Source organism: Cupressus sempervirens, chromosome 5 (assembly GCF_028749045.1).
Source record: "Cupressus sempervirens isolate cs-2001-9-10 chromosome 5, ASM2874904v1, whole genome shotgun sequence".
Taxonomy (NCBI): Eukaryota; Viridiplantae; Streptophyta; class Pinopsida; order Cupressales; family Cupressaceae; genus Cupressus; species Cupressus sempervirens.
Window position 1 is genome coordinate 454,711,871 of NC_143122.1, and position 26,784 is coordinate 454,738,654.

Below are 26,784 nucleotides of genomic sequence, written 5' to 3' on the forward strand. Positions count from 1 at the left end.
AATCATATGATGTGAACAGCCACTATCAATAATCCATATATCAGTTTTTCTAACATGGGAGATAATTTACATCTTATCTCCGTCATCATCATATTCATCTTTCACACCAATATATACCATTTCATCTTCATTATTATCAAAATCTTTAGCTATAAAACAAGATTTCTTACCTTTGTCCTTATAGTTCTTAAAGTTCTTGGAATCCTTCTTTCCTTTGTGTTTATTTATTTTCTTTTCATCTTTGATTTCTTTATTTGGACACCTTGCAGCAATGTGACCAATTTCTTCACATGAAAAGTAGATCAGAGGAACTTTACTTACAAGAAGAGCTTCAACAACTTCAAGATCACTATCTAAACTTTCTTTTGATTCTTCTTCTTCACTTCCTAATTGACTGGACTTTCATTTCTTACCCTTTTCTTTGAGTGAGAGTTTATCTTTAAAAGAAGATTCAGTAACCTTTGAACTAGGAATATAGTTATCAAAGTTATCTAACTCAAAAGCTATCAATCTTCCAACTAGAGCATCCAAAGATATTTTATTATTTGGATCACATCTCATCTCTTGAATAGAAGACACTCTAATTGAATAAATAGGAAAAAGATTTCTAAGTGCCTTTCTTACAACTATTTTCTCTTCAATGTATCCTTCAGATGCTTTGATTGCACTTACACTTGCTTTGATTCTTTCCACATATTTTGCAATGTTCTCATCTTCTCTCATTTTCATCTGATCAAAATGACCTCTAAGACTTTCAGCCTTAGGTCTTCTTACATTTTCATCTCCTCTATATATGTCTTTTAGTTTGATCCACATCTAATGAGCCATCTTACAGTCTTTGACTTCATCAAATTTGGCATAACTAAGAGCAGATGCAATATCAATCATCATAATGTTATGATTCTTCTTTTCAAGAATGTCTTCAATAGATAATGTTCCAGTGGGAGTCTTGTATTCAATATCAAGATATTTTCATCCTGAGTCACTAATAATAGCTAGATGTAACCTCCAAAGTCCTTGCCATGCTGCAAAATTGTCTCTGTTCACCTTGGGAATCTTTCTTCTATAAGACATCCTGATCTTTAGGTTAGGTCCTTGAAACCTTCTTTGCAAGCACCAAAAGCTCTAATACAAATTGTTTAAAATATAAGAGGAGTGACTAAGAGGGGATGGTTAAATTAGCTAATACTAAAATAATTCGCAGATTCCTTAGATGTCAATACAAAAGTACAATATGAAAACTAAATACTATTAATGCTTAGTAAACATACATAAAATGTTATAACTTGGTAATTACTGAATGTACTTGGTAAATACTTAACATGAAAAGTTTAGATATTACCTATGATTACCTTTACTTTAACTTAGTTGCAAATACATAAATAAAATAGCATGAACACATTTGACACTAGAATTTAACATGGAAACCCAATTTGGGAAAAACAACCAATTGTAATTAGTTACTATTTTCACTCTTCTGAAGTGAGCCCTATTAGGATCCAACCCTGTTATAGGTTACAAAACACACTATTAGGTGTGACTCTATTAAAATATTTAATCATTTTGTTAGGAGTGGCCTTGTTAGAGGTCTTGAGACAATTTCAATAGAACTACCACCTTGTCAGATGATTTACAAATAGTTGTTAAGCCAACTCTATTAGGAGATTTAGATCACTGCTACAATGGCTAGAGAGTAACAATGAGATGATCTGATTTGAATGCAACTAAATTACTGATTATACATATTTTTTCTAGCTAGTACTTGATCCTTCTTGATTGAATATAGCTTTTCCACTTCATAAGGATATTCTTCTTATCCTTTAAATTTTCTTCCTCTCTTCATCTTCAATAAATTCATAACATATTCATACTTGAACTTTTTCAAATTCTCAACTTGACCTTGTACTTATATCTTTTATATTATCAAGTCAGCTCAAATACAACTTATAATAATTAATATTCATCACCTTAGTCATCTAGAACCAATAGATAAATCAATTGAGCTTAATATGCCAAAATAAGAAAATCCTTTGTTAGCCAACCTAGCTTGGTAGAAAGTAACTCAGAAGCAATTTCTTGTATTAACCAACAGAAGCTTAGTTAACACTGCAAACTCATGAAGATCCTTTAGCAACTAAGTGAGCTCACTTAGCACTAGTTCCATCTAACTTTCCTTCATTAACCAAGTGAGCTCAGTTAACACTCATCTTTTGTACACTTCCCTTTGATGCCTGAGTGAACTTGATAGACATTGCCTTCTAAACTAGGCAATCACAGGAATGCTTGATAGACATAGAAAGTTGTCTTCACTACCTCAGCGATCTTGACATATACTAATTACTAATGATATGAAATTTATATAAAATCAAAGATAATACACAATTAATCAATTGTATCCAACATTCCCTTGCAAAATTTAAGCCTAAAATCACTATTGAAAATCTAACCCTTGCCCAAGAGCCTCCATTGCTTGGAATACATTTTTATGTGATTCAGGAATTAAATGCCCCATGATGAAAATTTTTCACCTACTAGATGCCCTCTATTAATTTTCTTAACAAAAAAATTAAAAAACATCCAACCATTTACCCATTTAAAATGTTTTACTTAGAGAAAAAAATGAATGAGAGTTACAATCAAAAAAGATTCTCTTAAAAACCCTATGGTTTTCTTACATACCTTTGATAGATGAGTTGATGATCCAATTAGAGAATGAAAGAAGGAAATGAAGTATATGCTTGTGAAGACAATCGTAGAACACAAACATTCTCACACTAGCAAAAGAGAAGGCAATGAAGGTGTTGGAAATATGATTGAAAAGATCATTGTTGTAGATCAAGTTGGTTGATAAAGAATGTTTTCAATCATCGATTTGTCATTGATGTCAAACTTGCTATTTGTTGGAATGACAATTGCTTATAAGATCCAAGTACAATCACTTAGTTGATTAATGAAGAGGATTTAATCAACAAGATGTAACAAAAGAAGCTAAGGGAAAGGTTGAATTATGGCTCTATAATGAAGTGCAAGGATCAGTTAAGACAATGGTTAAAATGATGTATTGATAACATACTCAAAGATACAAAGGTTGGCCACACTTAGAAATATTAGAAGTATAAGTTGTAACAATGTTGACTGCAAAGCTTAAACTAACTTCATCAGTGACTTCCAAGTAAGCTAGTTTAAGCTGAGAAAATTTTCAGTTGGAGCCGAGCAAATGCAAAACCTAGTGTGTGCCAAGTGAAGTTCAAGTGTCAAGTGATATAGAAGGAGTTGAGCAAACAAAAAACTTAGTGGATGTCGAGTGAATCCATAGTAGATGTCGAGCATTAGTAAAATGTAGTTGATACTGAGCAATACAATATGTGTCGAGTACCAAAATTTCAATAATGCTGAGCTAGTGCATTATCTGAAAAGTCAAAGATTTGCCAGATCTGAGCTGACAAAGATATTACCTTGAATTTTGTGAAACAAATAGAGGATAAGGATGATGAGCTAGTGGTACTGAACTCTATGTAAACCATTTTGAGTGAATTCAAGAGGATTCTTCATGATGTTTCTAGAAGGAACAAAATGTGCGTTAGATTCAATGAATCCTACCTAATCCATTCAAACTAAAATAAAAGGAGGGAAGAATCAGGTGAGAAAAGCAATTCTAGACTTCTATTTAAGGAGTCATAGACCAAGAAGCAAGAGTTGTTGGTATGCCAAATTGCAAAGTGGTTGAAAGGTGTCAAGTAGAAGGCATCTAGGAGGAAGAATAGAGCATAAAGACTCTACTTTGATAAGTGGTCAGATAGAGAGGATTGCACTAGTACATTGAGCATAGAGACTCAAGGAGACAAAGCTTGAAAGAAGGACAAGCTATCAAAACTACAGAGATTGAAAGCTAGGCAATGTTATGAGCTAAAGAGTGATTTGAAATCTACAAGATAAGTTGTATGTTGTAATCAGGTCAAAACCCCTTACATTACTCTCTAGCAATTATATCAGTCAAGGTAAAATCCTATGGACTTAGGTTGGTTTAATAGCCATTTGTAAATACTTTAATAGGGTGGCATTCCAAGTGAATTTTCTAAAGTCCTCTCACCAGGACCACTTCTAATAGGGTGGATAAATCCTTTAACTAGGTCACATTTAATAGTGTGTTGTAGCCTTGAACATCGAGGCCTTTCATAGGGCATCACTTCAAAAGAGTGAGAATTGAGTAGCATGTCACTGGTGGTTTTTTCCAAATTGGGTTTCTACGTAAATCACTATGTTATGTGTTGATCTTTCATGTGTTATGCTTTCCTATTGATTTACAATAACTTGCTAATTATGAAAATTTAAGGTTGGATGAATGAACAGTTTAATAGGGCTACTTTACTTGATAAAAAAGTTTGAATTGGATATTTAGACCTCGAATAACTGATTCACACCCCCCCCCCCCCCCCACAAACTCCCCCACCCCTCTTAGTTATTCTAAAGCATTTCTAGAAATTGGTATCAGAGCCATCTGCTAATTTAGTTTCAAGGTACTAGAAGCAAGAAGATCAAGATGTCCAAGAGAGAAGTTCCCAAGCTTAAAAAAGATAACTTCACTGCATGGAAAAGTCTACTAAAATTGCACCTTGGATCAATAGGTGATCATGCAAAAGCATGAATTGGAGTGGAACATTTAAATCCAACTGGACCCCTCTTTGCAAATGATTTGAACAAAAGGAAGGAGCATAATCAAGCAATGTTGGAGATAGCCTCTACAATTAGCTATGCTGAATTTGATGACATTAAAGGATGTGACACTGCAATCAAGATGTAGAAAGCCCTATCAGATATCTATGGAGGAGATCATAATGTTCAAAGACCAAAAAGATAAAAGCCTCAGGGGAAGGTTTGATGACATGAAAATGGAGGAAGGCAAAAATGCTACTCAATATGGCTATAGAATGAAAGAAGTGGTAAGTGCAATAAGAAGTTTGTGTGGTCAGTTGGAAGAAGAGACAATCAATAGTAAATACTTGAGAAAACTGCTCCCTATCTATGCTATTAGAGTTTCGGCCATCCAAGAGTTAAGGTGTGTACTAGGAAACACACTAACCTTTAAAGGAATAGTGGGAAGACTTACTACATTTGAATTATCCAATTTTGATAACTACAGACCTGAGAACCTTGAGTCTACTTTCAAGGACAAGATGACATTGAAAGACACTGAGGAGGAGAAATCAAAGTAGAAGAGTAGAAGAGGAAAATATGCATCCAGTGACAGCAACATAGATGAAGAAGATGTGGAACAATTGGAAGCATTACTAGCAAGAAGATTTCACAAAGGCAAAGGTAAATTCAAAGGTAAGCCTCCTATCATATGTTTTAATTGCAATGAAGTAGGTCATTTTGCTACAAGGTGTACATAGAAGAAAAACTACAAAGAAGGAAACAAGTACAAGAACAAAAGAGAAGATGATAGAAGAGATTAAAAGGACAAAGGCAAACAATGCTACATTGTTGAAGAATATTCTGATGAGAATGATGATGAACTAGTCTATGTAGCCATGAAGGATGAATTAGATAGAGATGAAGCAATAGCACTGGTAACCTGTGTGAACAAGAATGACAAGTGGATCATATATAGTGGATGCTCACATCACAAGACAAGAGACAAAAGTAAGTTTATTACCTTGACTCGATATGATGAAAATAGTGTTAGATTTGGAAATGATGCTCCATGTCAGATTAAAGGGAAAGGTTCTAATAAACTTATAGAGAAAATTTCATGTGAGAATGCATACTATGTTGAAGGATTGAACTACAATTTGTTGAGTGTATCACAGTTAGGCAATGTAGGCTGCAAAATAGAATTTGGAAACAAAACTACAAAAATCTATGATACTGATAGAAATCTAATAGGAAAAGGTGAACAAACTAGGAGTAACTTGTTTTACCTAGATATGGAAGATGCAACCTATCTTTTTATTAGACTTGATGATGTGTGGTTATGACATAAAAGATTGTGTCATTTAACTTTGACAATTTGATTAGTAAGAGCTATTAGATTTCCACAATCCATCAATGCTGAGATTTGCTATCTGGATTTGATTGTGTGACCAATTTTTTACATCAACGTTTTGGATCACACTCCGTGATCCATCATTAGGATGCATACAAAAGAAGAGAAGGATAAAAAAGAAAGTTAGCAAACCAGACTTCAAATAAAAGGTAGGGGGTTGGGGGGAGAGGAGGAAGAAAGCACACAAAATGAGGACAACTACCAAATAAAGGAAACCCAAAAGACAACCAAGCCAACCTAAAGAGGAAAAAGAGTTGCAAGACCCAAAGAGAAAATCCTGGAGAGCAGCCTAAAGACCCCAAAAGATAAGAAAGGAGAATATAACACTAAAAAATTAAAAAGAATAGAAAATACTAGAAAAAATTAAAAGAGGTTCTAACGAAGAAAAAGAAGAAAAATCAATTAAGAGACTGGAAGAACCAAAAGAATAATGAAGAAAACTACTAAAATAATTAAGAAAAATGATAAACTAGAAAGGAAAGAGAAAAGATGCCTAAAATAATATTTAAAAAGGAGGGAGAATCAAGAAAGAAGAAGAAAAATCGAAGATACACAATAATTAATGAACTAAAAAAATAAAAAGAAGAAGATTGAAACATAGTTAAAAATAAGGAATAAAACACAAATAAATTTTTGGTTCGAATAAGCAAAAGAGAGGAAAATAGAGTAAAATCTAAAATTTCCTCTCTTAAGACAATACTAGTTACTAGGGCTAGTACTAGGGCTTTGGGGGCCTTCTTTCTCAGTTTCCTTGTTGTGAGTCGGTTTGCTCTTGTTTATTTTATTATTATTATTATTATTTTTTTTTTTTTTGTGTTATCCCCCTGGTGCTTCATTTGCAGGCATGGGCTGGCATGTGTTCCTATACATTTGTTGGTATTTGTCGGCTTTCTTCTTGTTGTGTTTTCTCGTGTTCTTCTGCAGATTTTTTCTTTCTCTTTTTATATTTCTTTTTTGAACTTCCTTCCTTTAGCTTAGTGTTTTCTTTCCTCTTTTTTATACTTATTGTCTTAAGTTATTTAATTGTTTTGATTCGTTTATCTTATTTATCTTTTTGATGTTTTCTTTCCTTTACTTCTTGGTCCTTTGTGGCCTTTTTCTATTTCACTAACTCCCCCCACCTGCCCCCCAACCTTTTATAATCCTTTCCCCTTTCGTTTTCTTATATTGTCTCTTTCATGGTTCTTTTGTTTATCTTACCTTTGTTCTTCTTTTCATTTTGTTTTTTTCTTCTTTTCTTTCTTTCCAATTTTAATTTTATTATTAACTTATTTATTTTTAAAATTTATAGATTTTACTCTATTTTCCTCTCTTTTTCTTATTCGAACCAAAAATTTATTTGTGTTTTATTCCTTATTTTTAACTATGTTTCAATCTTCTTCTTTTTATTTTTTTAGTTCATTAATTATTGTGTATCTTCAATTTTTCTTCTTCTTTCTTAATTCTCCCTCCTTTTTAAAAATTATTTTAGGCGTCTTTTCTCTTTCCTTTCCAGTTTATCATTTTTCTTAATTATTTTAGTAGTTTTCTTCATTATTCTTTTGGTTCTTCCAGTCTCTTTATTGATTTTTCTTCTTTTTCTTCGTTAGAACCTCTTTTAATTTTTTCTAGTATTTTCTATTCTTTTTAATTTTTTAGTGTTATATTCTCCTTTCTTATCTTTTGGGGTCTTTAGGCTGCTTTCCAAGATTTTCTCTTTGGGTCTTGCAACTCTTTTTCCTCTTCAGGTTGGCTTGGTTGTCTTTTGGGTTTCCTTTATTTGGTAGTTGTCCTCATTTTGTGTGCTTTCTTCCTCCTCTCCCCCCAACCCCCTACCTTTTATTTGAAGTCTGGTTTGCTAACTTTCTCTTTTATCCTTCTCTTCTTTTGTATGCATCCTGATGATGGATCACGGAGTGTGATCCGAAACGTTGATGTAAAAAATTGGTCACACAATCAAATCCAAATAGCAAATCTCAGAATTTGATTAGTACCAGCAAAAAGAAGAAAGTTAGAGGTTTTCCTAAGTTGAAGAAACTTGAAAACACAATGTGCAAACAATGTCAACTAGGAAAGAAGACTAAATCTAGTTTCAAAAGAAAAACCTACACTTCTAAAGAAGTACTAGAACTAGTCCATACAGACTTATGTGGTCCAATAGAAGTGCATAGCTACTAGAGAGATAGATACATAATGTTATTTGTAGATGGTTACTCCAAGATGATGACTGCCATGTTTTGGAAGCAAAAATTTGATGCATTTCAAATGTTTAAGTGGTATTTGGCCAGAGTTGAGAAGAAAACAGGTAAAAGTCTGAAGTGCCTGAGATCACATAGAGGAGGAGAGTTTACATCAAAAGAATTTGAGATATTTTGCAATGATAAAGGAATCAAGAGACAAACATTAGCACCAAGAACTCCACCTTAGAATAGTATTACTGAAAGAAGGAATAGATCAGTGATAGATTGTGCCAGAGCATTATTGATGAAGAAAAATGTTTCTCTAAAGTACTAGAGAGAAGTTGTGAGCACTGTTGTTTACACTTTGAATTGAGTTCAAGTCAAGAAAGGTACAAATGAAACAACTTTTGAACTATGGTATGGTCACTCACCTTATGTAAAAAATTTCAAAGTATTTGGTTGTAAATGGTATTTTCTTAAAGATACTAGGAATGACAAGTTTGATGCAAAGAGTAATGAAGGCATATTCCTTGGATACTCCACTAGAAGCAAAGCATATAAGTGTTTGAATACTAACACTAACAAGATTGTGGAGAGTGAAAATGTAAATTTTGATGAGCATGCAAAAATTTAGGTTGATCAAACTAAGAAAGTAGAAGATTATAAATCCTTTGTATACTTCTATGAAGGAATGACTATTGAAGATAATTCTACCAATCAATTTGGGAATTAGCAACAAATTTTAGTATTAGCCAAGTCACAACTAGTGAATTTCAAACTACATTCAAAAGTCAAGTTGTAGAATGAAGAAAATGCACATTCTAATTTTGAAAATAGTACACATGGAAGAGATGATGAAATACCAGAAGAAGAAGAGCAAAATGACTCTGAAGCTGAAGAATCAAACATGGAAAGAAGAATAGAACCAAGACTAGCAAAGTATGTGAGGAGACATCACCCTGTAGAATGAATCATTGGGGAAAAGGATGCCAGACCAATGAAAAGGAACAAACTAAGGAATGAATTATGTTTGTTGAGCAAGGTTGAGCCTAAAATAGTAAAAGATGCATTACAAGATGATGATTGGTATAAAGCTATGAAAGAAGAAATAGACTAGATTGAGAAGAAAAAAATCTAAACCCTAGTTCCCAAACCAACTAATAAGAATGTAATTGGTACCAAATGGGTTTTTAGAAACAAACTTGATGAGAATGGTGAGGTAACAAGAAACAAGTCTAGACTAGTCTAAAAAGTTTATACACAAGAAGAAGGACTGGATTATGGTGAAACATTTGCCCCTCTTGCAAGAATGGAAGGAGTAAGAACACTACTTGCATATTCTACTTACAAAGGTTTCAAAGTCTACCAAATGGATGTAAAGTTTTCTTTTCTAAATGGTATACTAGAAGAGGAAGTCTACATAGAACAACTAGAGGGATTTGTTGATGACAACAACAAGGATATGGTTTGCAAATTGCATGAGGCACTCTATGGTTTAAAGCAAGCACCTAGAGCATGGTATGAGAGACTACACAAATATCTCATGAAGATAGGATTTGAGAGAATAGATGAAAATAACAACATGTATATCAAGGTAGAAAAAGGTAAAGACATTTTGATATCTAAAATCTTTGTTGATGTTATAATATTTTGAGGAAAAGATATTCTATGCAAAGATTTTGCTGATCAAATGAAACATGAGTTTGAAATGTCAATGTTTGGAAAAATCAAATTCCTTCTTGGTGATGGTTTGATTTTTTATAGTATAGAAAAGGATCTAAAATTTTGGTGAAAAATCAATTTAGTTCTTTGCATTTTATAGATTAGGGTTTCATTCCTCATAATTTTCATAATTTTAGGTTATCTTAGTCATGCCCTGATTCATGTGTTGTTGAAATCTATTAAATTCTCAAGGTATGTCTCTCAACATAGCCATTATAATACCTTTAGTGAACCCTAGGTATCATGTGTTTATTTAAACTCAGGTGTAAACATTTTAAAGTTCTCGAATATTCCCTTATGTTCTTTAGCTTTTGTGCCCTGCATCTCTTTTCCTTTTAAGGAGCACTACTTGATCGTGACAAGATCGAGGGCTATCGCTTTGTCATTATGATAAGATGTGAGTTAAGTGACCATCACAACATAGCGACTATCGTTAAACTAACCTGCAGTGCCCAAATAAATAGAGGCTCCCATACTCATGTCTTTTCTATTGAGAAATTCAAGTCTCTTGCCAATAGTGAGGTAGAGATCAACCTGAAAACCCATGTCACGTCAGTCATCAAACTTCTCGATGGTCAAGAGTCCCAAGTGGCATAATAACTAATAATATCATTGACATGTTAGAACCATTAAGTAGGTAACTATGATGTGACATGCTTTTGTTTTTTGGTGCCGAGTTTTGTTAAGTCACCAGAGCTCGCTACCTTGCTAATTGGCAAATCTAAACCTCTCACTGTTAGCAATATAGCGAGTTGCTGTGAAACGAGCATACGGTGGAACCCAAGCAACATGGAAAGATGATTGGAATTAAAATATGGTTTTTATTTCACCATTTGTGCAAAATTTATCATGTCATCAGTCTTCTGGACCCATGCCCCATTCATAAAATGCAGGAGGGATTCTAATCATTAGATCAAGATAAGATCAACGATTCTTGTATCTCACCATAAAAAAGATGTGCATGGTTTACTCCATGCGAGATAGTGAATATGGGACCCACCTCATCTTAAGAAGTTCATGCAGTTTCTTTACTCTTGGATTGATCTCAAATCAATAGTCGTCGCTATCTCACTATGAAGAGTTGCTTGGAGGATATGTACAATGAGATAGGGAAGATGGGGCCCACCAATATTCTTCTAAGCAATGCAGTAGCATGTCATCCAATAGATCAAGATTGAAGCAATGACTGTCACTACTTCTCTATGGCAAGGTGCTCATTCTTTATGTATAGCAAGGTAGCAACCTATCGACACATGCCCTCAGTTGCCAATGGGTCCAAACAAAGATGCCATCAAGAAGCGAGTTGTATACTTGGTTAGTTCTTATTGGATTGATTGACCAACTTGTCAAGTGGAATACTTGTCACCTTTTTCTGCATCCCTTGATCACAAGATTTTTTAAGATCAACGCTGCAGTTTTAAGAAAAAAAGGTGGTGCCACTCTATGTATTTATTAGATATGAAAGCTTTGCATGTGTAAAAAATAGAGTATAACATAGGAGATTTTCTCACTCCCACCTTATGCAAATAAGGATTTCAAGCCTCTTCTAAGCAGAAGCAATTAATGAGAAGATTGTATTGATTTTGGCAAGTGTGTGAAGCAGTTTGTTCATGGAGAAGTTGCAAAATTATAGAAAGGAATAAGAAAGAACTTCAAGTAAGTAACCATACTATAATTTCTATTGTGCTCTAGTCCTACAATTATAGACAAAGAATGCCTCCAATGGACTCATCAAATCCTACGTTGTGGATAGGGAAAGAAATTTCTTAATGTAGATAATTGGGTCCAAGATGTTAATACTTTGTGAATTGTTTTAAATTTTCTCAAAAGATGGTTTGCAGAGAGGAAATTTTTTACTCCACATGCCAGTATATGGAATTTTGACTGAGGAAGACTAGTAATCCCAGGTATCTTTGTGGATTATGATCTCCTTGAGATTGTGGTAAAGAGTTGTGATCGAGCCACTAAGGTAATGAAAAGAGAAAAGGGTGAAATTGGTGAAATTAGAACCCTTTCAGCAATAACATCATTCTCTAATGAATTTTTTTTTTAAAGTATACTTCAATACCAGGGTAGTAGAGATATATAGAGTCCTGTGTAGAGTTTTTGGAGAGGGTGAAGAAGATTTTATACACATGAGTTTCATGTGTATAATACTCCTACATTTTGTTAATGCATGTCTTTCTTTTCAAAAGAGGGACATATTTTGGTAGAGGAATGGTTTTGAATGTAGATACGGCTAAGGAAGCAAAAAATGTCCATTTTATTATATTTGACAGCCACATTGCCTCCAAGCTCAGATGCTTCCTATTAAGTGACAATCCCATAACCCTAGGACACTGATATAACCAAGAAATAGTGATAGGTAAGAGTGACTCTCACAGTACAGTATAATGATGATGAAACCCACGGGTTGAGATTAATTTGCAATCTTCAGAATAGATTTCATCATTGGTGGGCTTAGCAGTTGCATACACGAAGGAATCAGAGTAATAGCCAAATTAGAATAACAAAATGTAATAGAAAGGGACCCACAAAGGAATATTTGATATGCATGTCTTTTTGTTATTTGGATTTTTGTCTTTCCTGATAGATGTATTGAATCTCTTGTGTAAACGAAACCTATAAATTACATTTGCATTTTTCTTGTTCCAACTCATGCCTATATAAATGAGTTTTTAGGGCATTGTGATGGTCTGAAAATCTTGTATGTTTTTAGTTTCTCAAGAAAGTACATTCGGTCTAGTCATATGTAGTTATTTTGAGTTTATTCTCAAGGATGTATTCTTCTGATAACAAATAGAAGTGCAAAACTAGCATGATCTTCTGGGTTCTTTACTGAATTCTTATTGGTTATTGTATTAGTTAGCAAAAGGATAGTACAAAGGGATACTTTCACCAAATCTGCGTCACTATTTTTTGTCTCCTTTTCATGAGTTTATCAGTTTTGAGATCATTTGGATAATGTTCATTTGATTGAATGCATTCTAGATGGGATGTATATTAGTTATATTGTTTCTTTTAATTCAAGGAATTATGTAAATGCTTTGATAGGTTAGTAGAATTCATGAATTAATGAAGAGGATATCATGTAAGAATGGAAATAGGTGATTATGATTGACAAATTCAATTACAAGCTAATTGAATAAGGTCTCCTACCAATAATCCACTCTATTGCCCAATGGATAAGGTACTAGTCTTATAAATCAAAGATGATCAAGAATAAATTTTGCCTCTACATGTTAAAACTATTATAATTTCAAAATCATTCATATATTATTTTGTTGAAGGTTGTAATGTTGGTCACCACTCATTTACATTTAGTTCTCTAAGTCATAGGTAGCTACTATTCCCAAAAACAGTTGTAAATCCTAGGAGAATTAGGACCAGATCTGCTTATAGGGGATGCATACGAATTTGAAAGCATTAAAAAAATTGGTAAACTATGCATGTGTATGAGGACAGAAGATGAGAATCAGAATGAAACTAAGATAGTTGTAACACATTAGTTTGCATCTGAATCATCCCCAAGTATACCCACCTTGGTTTAGTAGAGCTTGAAGAGTATGAAACCATCCTTGGTTTTGTTGAAGTTGGTTCCAGATGATCTGCTTGTGTAATTGATTTTAGGAATTGGCTAATCTTTAGATTATTTGAGTACTATCATTCTAGTATTGAGCATTTATGTTGCTTAGTAGTTTCAAACACCAAAAATATGGCGACTCTACTAGGGACTAACACTTTATGTGTCATAAACTAGTGTATCATTTAAGATTTGTGTTTCCCTTGGGTAGAGTCTGAGGTAGATGTTTTTATTGAGATATTTTCTATGGTCACAAGGGTTATTTGTATTTTTTCTATGGAATTTAGTGAAAGAATTGTGATCCATTCAAAAAAATTTCCCATTCTGATAGGGTGGGTGGAAACTCATAAGGTTTTAACCAATGTCATTATTTAGAAGGTTTTTTATCTCAAAATCATGAAAAACAAAAGAAATACATGGTCAAATGTGAGAAAAAATTCGACAATCAAATTACAAATTGATCCCTCTCCTAAGGCAAGATAGAAGTGGGCTGTGAAAAGATCTCATATGCATAAAGAAGGCTATCCCCAAGAGCAAGTAATAAGGGGAGAGAATGTTCATTTTTTTTTTATCGAAAGGGAATCATCTTGCCAAAGTTCTAGATCCCATCCTAGACTATCTGGTGATATTTTTTTAGCACACCCAAAGTGATATGCCAAGAAACTATAGAGCTGCATAATACACTTAGTTTAGACAAAAGGAATAGCAATAATCTTTTTCAATGAAGTAAAAACCTTTTCTTGTCTGAATATTCTCAAGGAAAAGTAGGACCAAATCATCTAGCTCCTAAAAGTTTCAATTATGAGAAAACTGTTAGTTCTGAGTTTACTATCCCAGATCTGTATGAGATTGAAGTCCTGAGAATGCAACTTGCTTAACAGGAAGCCATAAATAAAAAATTACAAAAGCAAAGGGAGGAAAAGATTACAAAATCCTTTGAAGAAAAATAGACATTACTTAGGAAAATTTCTACCCTAAAGAAGAAAAATGAAATAGAAGCTAAGTTATGCTAACTAGAGATTATAGGTCAAGTTGATTTGCTTAAAATACAAGAACAAAAGCTATTGAAAATTCATAACTTGAACCTAGAAGGACCTATAATACAAAAAATTAAAAACTATAGTACTCTAGAAGCTAACAACAGAAAAGCAAAGGATATAGGGCATACTGTTGAGGTTAAAGATAAGAGGAAACAAAAGGAGACTGGTGTTAAGATTAATGAACCAACAAAACTTGTTCAGATCCATGATTCCATGTCACTTTCAGATATTGAGCTGGAGAAGAAAAGAAAAGAGAAGGATGCCTTGGTTAAGAAATTGGAGATTGCAAAAAATGAAGCAGCCATAGCTAAGATAAATAATAAGATCAAATTCTTGGAGAATGCTAGAAGGCAATCTGCAGCTATGCCTAAAGATGATGGTGGATCCAATGATGCAAATCAAAATACTACCAAGGTACATGCTCCTTTCTCATCCTCATTTTCACATAAAGTAGATCTTAACAAATCGGTTGGTGATGCTAGCACTAGTAATACTATAGGTAACACTAGACAAGATGTTGATCATCAACCTAAAATTGATTTACAAAGGAGACCTACCCAGTTAGAAGGCTATAAGAAAATATGTTTTGATGGAATCCCTGGTTATCCTAACCCCATCCCATAAGAAATAAGGAAAAGGTTTCCTAAATTTGATGGAAACAATGCTATCACCTATGAGGACCATTTGAGGAGTTTTCTTGATATAATGAGTGATTATGAGGTTGAGGCTGAAGATGTTATTATGAAATTGTTTGTTTAGTCATTAACTAAAGATGCTAGAGAATGGTTCAAAAGACTCCTTAAATTATCTATTGTTGATTAGAAGGATATTGAATATTGTTTCAAAGAGAAATATGGTGATAAGTAGAATCTGAGTTATATCCTAAGTGAATTCAATAATATTAAGTGGTTACCTAATGAATCTATCACTGAATTTAATAATAGGTTCCAAAAGATAATGTATAAACTCATGCAAACCATGTGAGTTGATGACAAGATCTATTTGATTACTTATTTGAATGCTTTTGATGGAAAAAATGCATATCATCTTAGAGATAAAGAACGTAAGACTTTAAGGGATGCTTTTAGAATTGGTATAAATGTGAAAAATAATTTGAGGATTTCAGGAAGGATGGAAAATAATAGAGATGATCCTAGATTTTTTGGAAATCAGGGAAATAGAAAGGAGGATAACAAAGGTGTAGGTGGGAAGAAGTAAGAGCCTAGTGAGATAGCTCAAGTTCTAAATTCTATAACGAGTTTGAATATCCCTTAGGTAAAAAATGATAGGAATCCTACTGAAAATAGGGTCCCTTACCAATCAAATTTCAATAGACAAAATAGGTTGTAGAATTTCCCTTATACTACCACCTGGAAAGATGGTCAGCCAAATGTCCCTCCCCCCAAGAATACTAACAGCAGGGTCACCCCTAATCCCTTATCTAAAAATTCTATGAATGTAGTAGATGAACTTGAATTTACTATTGAACCTATATGGTTTTTTGTGTGTCATTGCCCCATGCTCTTGAATCTTGTGCAGTAGCCTTGTCTTTCCCTGGAAATCAAAATGTAGTAGAAAAATGTCAAGAGCATGAAGAAAACCAAGAAGATTTAGGATGTAACATGTTTGAGTCACATTATGATTATTCTAACTATGAGGATCATGACAGAGATGTAAATGAGCAAAAGCAGTTTTAGAATAGAGAACAACAACAAGTTTTCTCTGATGAGAGTGATGTTGAAGACACTGTGTGTAACATGGTAAGTGCCAAAGAAGAAATCACTTTAAGGAAGCCCTCTAGGGAAGAGATTGACCAAATTACTACAAATATGATAGCTCAAGCACAAACTAGAAACATGACTAAAAGGGAAGGCAATGATAAGGTGGTTGGCATGCTTATAAAGGGAGTTGATTCTAAAAAAGAGGAAGCTATGAAGCCTAAAGAGATCCCTACTGAGAAGGTTAAGATTACAAATAAAAGGTGGCAACCAAAGAAGGAAAATAGTCCTAAAGTTTGTGAGTCCCCAAATAGTGTTCTGAAGAAGTTAGATGAGAAGATACCAAAAGCAATCATTACAAGTGATAAGAATCACCAAGGTGAGGTAAGTATTTTTGATAAGCATCATGATAAGAGGAGTATAGTCATTGATAGCCCATCAGATTCTTTTTTAGATATGACTACAATGTTATCACAAATCATAGTAAAAGTTTCTTTGTCTAAATTATTAAGGATCCCTGAACATAGAAACAAAGCTTTAGCATGGCTGGGGAATATTGGTACAAATGTGAGACATGAATGCAATAAAAACCATAGTATCAAAAAGAGCAATAAAGGAAAGGTAAAGGAAAATGAAGCTAAAGTAGTTGTGTCTCAAATTCCTCAAATGTTTTTGGACAATGTTGTAAATCAGTGTTTGGGAAATGTTGAACCGTATTTCTTAAGAATTTTAGTAAATGGTAAAACATTAAAAAATTGTATGATTGATTGTAGTGCTTCCACTACTATGATGCCTTTTGAAATAATGAAGGAATTAGGCTTAAAGGTGGATACTACTTAAGGAAGATGTTGTGTTATGGATAAAAGAGAACTTGTAGTCATAGGCACTATAAATTCTTTGCCATATAGATTAATAGTCTGTCCTAAAAAAGAACTTACTATGAGTGTATTGGTTGTTGACATTCCACCTTAGTATGGCATGTTGTTATCAAGAAAGTGGTGTGCTACCATGGGTGGGAGTCTACAGTGTGATTTGTCATTTCCTACTTTTAATATTGAGGGAAATTTGATAAAAATCAATAGGGAGCCTAAAAGTATATACATGATAGAGGAAGATATAGAAGACAGTATGACAAATTTTGTGGATATAGATATTAATGCATTTAGAGCTAAGGTTCTAACTTTGAAGAAATCCAAGCATAAGTCTCAGATGGAAATGGAAGCTGACACAAAAATAGATAAGGGTGATCTATGGACTATTTTTTTGATGGTGCATGCTACAAAGATGGATCTAGTGCAGGCATTTTGCTAATATCTCCAACAGGGGTAACATACAAATTCTCCTTTACTTTAAGTTTCCCTCATATTAACAATATAGTAGAATATGAGGCTTTATTGTTAGGTCTTAGATTAGCTCATAAGCATGGGATAAAGTGTTTACATATTGTAGGAGATTCTGAATTGGTGGTATCCCAAGTAAGAAATGCTTATGTATCAAAGAAAAAAAGTTTAAAACAGTATAGAAATGTAGTATGGGATATGATTGAATGTTTTGATGTGTTTGGGATAATTTGGAAGATAGAACAAATAATAAGATGGCAGACTTATTGGCAAACATAGCAATAAAACCTGATGATATTATATTTTTTGGTGTGTCTAATGTTCAAAATTGGCAAGCATTTGAAAATGATAATGATATCTTCAGATTTTTGAACTATGATAGTATGTTTTTAGGAGAAGAAATTGATTGTGCAGCTTATGTAGAGAATATAGATGGAAAAGATTTTTTTTTTGTGTAGGAAGTTGTGCAATTGAAGACAAATAAAATCCCTAAGGGTCTAGTTGTTTTGGAAATAGTTTTTGACAACTAGGAGAGGTCACAAATGGATATTAATGAATACAATGCCAAATATTTGGAAGAGGTGAATGTGGGAACTCAAGAAACACCTAAAAGAGTGTATATTGGTAAGAAATTTCCTTCTAAACTTAAGAAATATTTGATAGACCTGTTAAGGAAGTATAGACATGTGATTGCATGGTCATATGATGGCCTAAAGGCCTATAGGGAGAATCTTTTTTAGCATGAAATCCCTTTGAAACTAGATGCCAAACCTTTAGGCAGAAACAAAGACCAATAAATCCAACTTTGGCTCCCAAAATGCAAGAGGAACTAATCAAATTGAGAGATGTAGGGATCATAAAGCCTATTAGACATTCTTCTTGGGTATCCAATTAAGTTCCTATCAGGAAGAAAAATGGAGATATAAGGTTATGTGTTGACTTTAGGAATCTTAATATATCCTCACTAAAAGATAATTATGGGCCACCAAACATGGAAGCTATGTTGCAAAGGGTTATTGGTTTAGAGCTTATGTCAATGATGGATGAATTTTCTAGTTACAATCAAGTGGTTGTTAAAGAATCAAAATAGTTCAAGACTGCTTTCACTACTCCATGGGGTACTTATGTTTATGTCAGGATGTCATTTGGGCTTACTAATGCTGGAGCTACCTTTCAAAGGGATATCGATGTCATTTTTGTTAATATTATTGACAAATTTTTGGTTGTATATCAAGATGACCTCACTTCCTATTCCAAGGATGAGAATGATCATTGCCTACAATTGGAAAAGGTATTTATCAAAGCCCTTAAGTATGGTATTTCTTTGAATCCAAGTGTAATTTTGGTGTTACTGAGGGAAGGTTGTTAGGACATTTAGTTGGTAAGAATGGAGTGAGGATTGACCCTAAAAGGGTAGAAGCAATAGACAAGATTCAAAAACCCAAAAGTGTTAAAGGAATTCAGTCATTATTTGGATAGATCAACTTTCTTAGGAGATTTGTGAAATTTTTTGCAAAAATCAGTAGGCCTATATCAAGGATGCTAAAGAAAGGATCTGAGATAAAATGGGATGGTGAACCTAGTATTGCATTTCAGAAAATTAAGCAAGCTATTAAAGATGCCCCTATTCTCAGAGCTCCAAATTATGATAAACCAATGCATATATTTTATTTTGCCTCATTTCACACTATTGTTGCAGTATTGTTATAGAAAAATGAAGAATTTTATGAGCAGCCCATTGCATTCTTCAGCAAGTCTTTGCAAGCAGCAGAACTTAAGTATAACATCAATGAAAAATAGGCATATGCACTAGTGAAAGGGGTTAAGGCCTTTAGATGTTACTTAATGGGAGCTACTGTCATTTCCTTTGTTCCTACTACTGCTATGAAGGACATATTTTCACAACAAGAGGTATCTGGTAGGAGGTGTCGATGGATTAATAGGATACAAGAATTTAATATTGATATTCAGATTACCAAATTGGTTAGGGGTCAAGGTTTGGCCAAATTAATGATAGAAGCCAATCTAGAGGCAAACCAAATTGACCAACTTGATGATAGTTGCAAGGGTAATCTTTTTGATATGGATGCCTCTAACTAGTACAAAGATGCAATTTATTATTTGCAAAACATGAAATCTCCATCAAAGCTAACAAATAACTAGAAAAGATCCCTCAAATTGTAAGCCATAAGGTATGTTATAGTGCAGGGTCAATTGTGGTGGAGAAATATGGAAGAGGTACTTTTGAAGTGTGTGGATGAGATTGAGTCTAAAAGAATTTTGAAAGATATGCATGAAGGTGTGTGTGGTGGTCATTATATGGCTAAAACCACTACTCATAAAATTCTTAGGGTTATTTTTTGGTGGCCAACACTTTTCAAAGATACTCATGAGTTTGTAAAAGTTTGTGATGCTTGTCAAAGGTTTAGTGGAAAGTTAAAATTCTTTGGGAATTTGCCATTAAGACCTATTGAAGTATAGGCACCATTTCAATAGTGGGGAATTGATTTTATAGGTGAGATCACAAATAAATCTAGTGGTGGACATTCATGGATCTTAGTAGCCACTGACTATTTCACCAAGTGGGTCCAGGCAGTCCCTACTAAGAATGCAACAAGTAAGGTGGTGATTAATTTCATTCTAAATAATATTGTGACCAAATTTGGATGCCCACACAAGATTGTAACTGATAATGCTATGTGTTTTAGATCAGAGGAATATAAAAAATTTTGTAACATGGTATTACAATGTACACATCATTACCCTATCATTCCCAAGGAAATGGTCAAGCAGAATCAAGTAATAAGAGTATATTAAAAATCATCAAGAGGATTTTAGGATAAAATAAGAAAGCCTGGGATTCAAAATTGCCATTAGCCCTATGGGCTGATAGGGTTACTATGGAAAGGGCCATTGGATGTGCTCCATTTGACCTGGTTTATGGTATATAGGCTAGACTTCCATAGAATAACCTAAAAGAGATATATAAATTTGTTTAGTTATATGAAGATGATATCACTGATGAAATGAAACTCAGAATGGATGATATATTACAACTAGAGGAAGCAAGGAAAGAGTATTATGTTCAAAATGCCAAGTTACAATCACAAATGAAGCATTTATATGACAAAAGAGTCATTGAGAAGAAATTTGAAATAGGTGATATAGTACTAATGTGGAATGCTAGGGTCGAAGATAAAGGAAAGCATGGTAAATTTGACCCAATCTGGCTTGGCCCATATAACATTTGTGATACAAATGGAGAAGATTCATATTTCTTGAGAAATCTAACTGGAGATATTCTTGAATTGCTAGTTCATGGACAATTCTTGAAGAGATACTTTTCTTAAGGTATCTGCTTTTCCATGAATAGTAGTTCAGGTTCCTTGTGTCCTTGTACATTGTGTATATTTTGCAGATCTATGTAAATTGCTTTGTACAGCCTGGTTTCTTGTTTCTATGTGTTGCTTTGTGCTCTCTAAAAAAGTTGTCATTTAAAAAGTCAAGTATGTGGTCTACTCTTCCATAGATTCTGAATTCTTGCATAGACTCAAGTAGTCTATCATCCCCAGGCAGAGCCACTGATGGACTGATTTTTTATGGTATAGAAAAGGGTCTTAAATTTTGGTGAAAAAATAGTTTAGGTCTTTTCATTTTGTAGATTAGGGTTTTATTCCTCATAATTTTCATAATTTTAGGTTACCTTAGTCATGCCCTAATTCACGTGTTGTTGAAATCTATTAAATTCTCAAGGTATGTCTCTCAACATAGCCATTATAATACCTTTAGTGAACCCTAGGTCTCTTGTGTTTATATAAACTCTAGCATGAACATTTTAAAGTTCTCAAATATTCCCTTATGTTCTTTAGCTTTCATACCCTGCATCTCTTTTCCTTTTAAGGAGCACCACCTGATCATGACAAGATCGAGGTCTGTTGCTTTGTTGTTATGATAAGATGTGAGTTAAGTGACCATCATGACATAGTGACTACTATTAAGCTAAGCTACAATGCTTGGATAAATGGAGGCTCCGGTACTCGTGTCTTTATTGTCAAGAAATTCAAGTCTCTTGTCAATAGTGAGGTAGCAATCAACTTGGAAACCCATGTCATGATAGTTGTCAAACTTCTTAGTGATCATTAAGAGTCCCAAGTGGCATAACAAATGATAATATCATTGCCGTGTCAAAACCACTAAGTGGATAACTGTGATGTGACATGCTTTTGTTTTTTGGCACTAAGTTTTGTTAAGTCATCGAAGCTCACTACCTCACTAATTAGAAAATCTAGACCTCTCGCCATTAGTGATATAGGGAGTTGCTATGAAATGAGCATATGGTGGAACCCAAGAAATGTGGAAAGATAACTGGAATTAAAATATGGTTTTTATTTCGCTAGCTATGTAGAATTTATCACGTCATCGGTCTTCTAGACCCACGCCCCATTCATAAAATGCATGAGGGATTTTGATTGTCAGATCAAGCTAAGATTAATGATTCTTGCTATCTCGCCATAAAAAAGATGTGCATGGTTTACTCCATGCAAGATAGCAAATATGGGAACCACCTCATCTTAAGAAGTTCATGCAGTTTCTTTACCCTTGGATTGATCTCAGATCAACGGCCATCACTATCTTGCTATAAAGAGTTTCTCAGAGGATATGTACAATGAGATGGTGAATATGGGGCCCACCACTATTCTTCTAAGAAATACAATAGCATGTCATCCACAAGATCAAGATCGAATCAATGGCTATCACTACTTCACTATGGCAAGGTGCTAGTTCTTTATGTATAGCAAAGTAGTGACCTGTCGACAAGTGTCCTCAGTTGCCAATGGGTCCTAATAGAGATGCCATCAAGAAGGGAGCTATATACATGGCCAGTTCTCATTGGATTGACTAACCAACTTGTCAAGTGGAATACTTGTCACCCTTTTCTCCATCCCTTGATCACAAGTTTTTTTAAGATCGATGGCATAGTTTTAAGCACAAAAGGTGGTGCTACTTTGTGCATTTATTAGATATGAAAGCTTTGCATGTGTAAAAAATAGAGTATAACATAGGAGATTTTCTCAATCCCACCTTGTGTGAATAAGGATTTCAACCCTCTTCTGAGTAGAAGTAATTAATGAGAAGATTGTATTGATTTTGGCAAGGGTGTGAAGCATTTTGTTCATGGAGAAGTTACTAAATTAAAAAAAGGAATTAGAAAGAACTTCAAGTAAGTAACTATACTATAATTTCTATTGTGCTATAGTCCTACAAGAATAGTCAAAGAATTCCTCCAATGGACTCATCAAATCCTAGGTTGTGGATAGCAGAGGGATTTCTTAATGAAGATAATTGGGTCCGAGATGCTAATACTTTATGAATTGTTTTAACTTTTCTCAAAAGATGGTTTGCAAAGAGGAAGTTGTTTACTCCACATGCCAATATATGGAATTTTGACCAAGGAAGACTAGTAATTCCAGGTGCTTTTATGGATTATGATCTCCTTGAGACTGTGGTAAAGAGCTATGATCAAGCCACTAAGGTAATGAAAAGAGCAAAGGGTGAACTTGGCGAAATTAGAACCCTGTCAGCAATAACATCATTCTCTAAAGAATTTTTCAAGAAAGTATACTTCAATACCAAGGTAGTAGAGATATATAGAGTCCTATGTAGAGTTTTTGGATAGGGTGAAGAAGATTTTATACCCATGAGTTTCATGTTTATAATTACTCCTACATTTTTTTAATGCACATCTTTCTTTTCAGAAGAGGGACATATTTTGGTAGAGGAATGGTTTTGAATGTAGATACAGCTAAAGAAGTAGAAAATTCCAATCACGTGCTAGGAAAATTTAGTGGATATCAACAAAAATCTAAGGATGTTGATATCCAAGGAAAAAAGTGGCAAAATTCAAAATGGTGATCACTACATTTAAAAGGCCAAATTTGGCAAGATGGAAAACTTTGTCTCTAAATTAAACTTTAGCATTTTGGAAATAAGAGATAGATGTGGCTGTACTAATGACAAGTGGAGTAATTACGAATTAAGGAAATTATCTTTTCATAATTATGGAAACTCATTGCAAGCTTCGAATCACTCTCCAAAAGGAAGTATTATAGATATTATGGATTGGGATGTCAGAAATCAACGGGGAGAGAAAAGTAGGTTTTTTAATACCCACAAATCTCATAATAAGATGTTATGGGATTCTAGAGCACATCATACACGGGTCTGTAATTTTGATCCTTATTCCCTCAAAGGATTTAAGCAAGAGAGTAGCCACAGAGAATTTGAAAGTGATAAAGTTCTAATGCGTATTTCAGAGGAAGAGAGGCCAGATAGTGGAGAAATTGAAATGGGGGGTGATCTAAATCGGTTGGAACCAACGAGATTAGAGAACTTCAAGGACAGGATGGTGACTTGGTATCTTCTGAAAGAAGGGGGTTTGTTTCCCTATATGATGTCCATGGCTGGGTATGATGAAAATTGTGCATTATAATTTGTGAATAATTGGAATGATAGAAAGGTTACAATAAATGGCATTACATTTTAGGTCACGGAGGAGGCAATTGCCATGACAACTGGACTCATAGTGAAGGGAAAAAAATGGAAGAAAGTCACTAAAGTCTCGGATGAGGCTAGCATGAATAACTTCTTTGCAGAGAATGAGGAGCCAATTCGCTATAGAGGAGGGTTTAAAAGGAATAAGTTACCTGAGCCCTAGGATGATGTGTGTCTAGTCCTAATGAAGTATCTCACACTGGAAGGTAGGTTTGGAGTGTGCTATTATTATCATTTTCCATTGTTAAATCACTTTAGAAATAGGGATTTCATTTCCATTCTTTTTTTCCTTTTGCATTCGCTCGAGGATATGGTTAATGATATTAGGAAAAAAAGAATAAAGGTTTAAACTTCACCATTATTCATCAGGGGTTAATTTTTCATCTATACTAGTTCCACTTAGCTTTGTGTCCCCCCAAAGAGGTTGTAGTGGAAAACCCCCGCCATAGTTCGGGTTCCCCCCCAAGCTCCAATACGGAGACAAAAATCGGTACTCCTAGGCCATCTCCTAGCAAGGATACTAAGAAAAAGAAAAAACCTGACATAGCCCTAGAACAAAAGGGAAACAAGAAAATTAAAGTAGAAAAGGTGGTTGAGGTTGTTCGAGAGGATTCTGGTGAGGATATTGGGGGAAAATAAAGAAGGTGTGGTAGGTTAGCTCAGTCCCAGGCTAGGGTTAAGTAGAAGTCCATCAAATACTAGGTTGAGGAAGTTGAAGAAGAAGATAGCTCAGGAAATAACAATGACAGAAGGGAGGAGGAAAATATTTCCAACTCCAAAAAGGATGAAGGTAATGAGGAGGGGGGAAAAGTTTCAATTCTAGAAACATTTTAATGGATGATACTCAAACTCAAGTGTTGGACGGCAAAGAAAGGAATACTGAGACAACCCATGTTTCTGCTAGCTTCTCACTTAAACCTATTACTTTTTGTGATGAGATGACCAAAAAGGATAATTCCTCAATTACCATTTCTTCCCCTATTAAGGAAAATTTGAAGATTTCCTCTAATCCATGGGTGTTGCAGGATAAACCACAGGAATAGAAAATGAAGGAGGTTGTTGCAAAGAAGGGTGAGGAGCATAAAGAGGAGATTGAGGCAGTGGAGGAGCATTACATGAACCTGGAGGAAAGGGTCAAAGCTTTGGAGGAGGGGTTTTTCACCTTCTCCAAGTTTGGACTTAAAGTTACTCATGCTACTGCAACTACCCTCCAATTGCTGGCATAGGAGAAGGAGGAAGCTGGCTTGGACATGGAGGACAAAAAATTACTCTTCAAGTTTCTTGTCGATGACTGGGCCCAAATTCTACTTCATGCAAGGGGAAAAGGGAAAAAATAAATCTAAGTCTTTTTTAGTTATGTTCAGTTATGGGGATCTAAGGATCCAAAGACTTTATATACTTTTTTGGCAGTTATGGTTTTGCTAGTATTCAGCTATATTTAATTTTTTATTAGGCCTGGGTGCCTTTATGGACTATGTGGTTAGTAGCTAGGTTGTTTCCTTTCTGGTTCTAGCTTTCTAGTCTATGGTTTAAGTTTCTGCCTGTTGGTACTCCTGTTCTTTTTGTCTGGTTTTGTTACTAGCTAGTAATGTGCTGGTTACCAGCCTTTTGACTATTAAGGGCTGACCCCCTTGTTTTTGGTCACTTTTAATTTCAAAAATAGGACATAATTTATCCAAGAATGATGAGTCAATTAAAGTGAATCAGACATTGTATAGATCAATGATCAGAAAGTTGCAGTATGTGGTACATAGTAGACCAGATATTGCATTAGATGTTTGAATAGTGGCATGATTTTCTAAAAATCCAAGTGAAAATCATCTGATGGCAATAAAGAGAATACTGAGGTATCTAAAAGGAACTTATGACTTTGGTTTGTACTACAAGATAAGGGAAAAGTTTGAGCTAAGAGCCTACACTAATGCAGATTGGGGAGGCAATATTGATGACAGAAAAAGCACCAGTGGAGGAGCACTTCTCTTAGGTAAAAGACTAATTACTTGGACCAGCAAAAAGAAATGTTGTACCTCATAGTCAATAGTAGAAGCTAAATATGTTTCTATTGCTATCAATTGCACTAATATTGTATGGATCAAAAATTTGTTGCAAGGTATGAAGGAAGAGGTAAATCAGCCTATGATACTTTATTGTGATAAGACAAGTGCCATCAACATATCAAAGAACCATGCAATGCATGCCAAGACCAAGCATATTGCAATTAAGTATCACTATGTAAGAGAATTGGTGGATGATAAGAAAGTAAGGATGGAATATGTCAGTTCAAAGGAATAGATTGCTGACATCTTTACAAAAGCATTACCCAAAGATGTCTTTGAATATCTCAGAGGTAAGTTAGGGGTGATACTCCTAGCCAAGGCTACTTAAGTAACAACAAAGACTATCCTACATCAAATGAATTAATTGTTAAAATATTACACATTGATGTAGAGGATACTTACTTTAGGATTTTGCTTGAAGTAATTAAAAGTGTTGAAGTTTCAAATCAGTCACAAGCAAGGTGACAGAGGGAGAAATTGAAAGAACTTGCAAATGCTACACTTGCATGTTAAGATGCTAAGATAATATGTCTTTGGAATTATTGTCAAAGAGGGAGAAAATGTAGA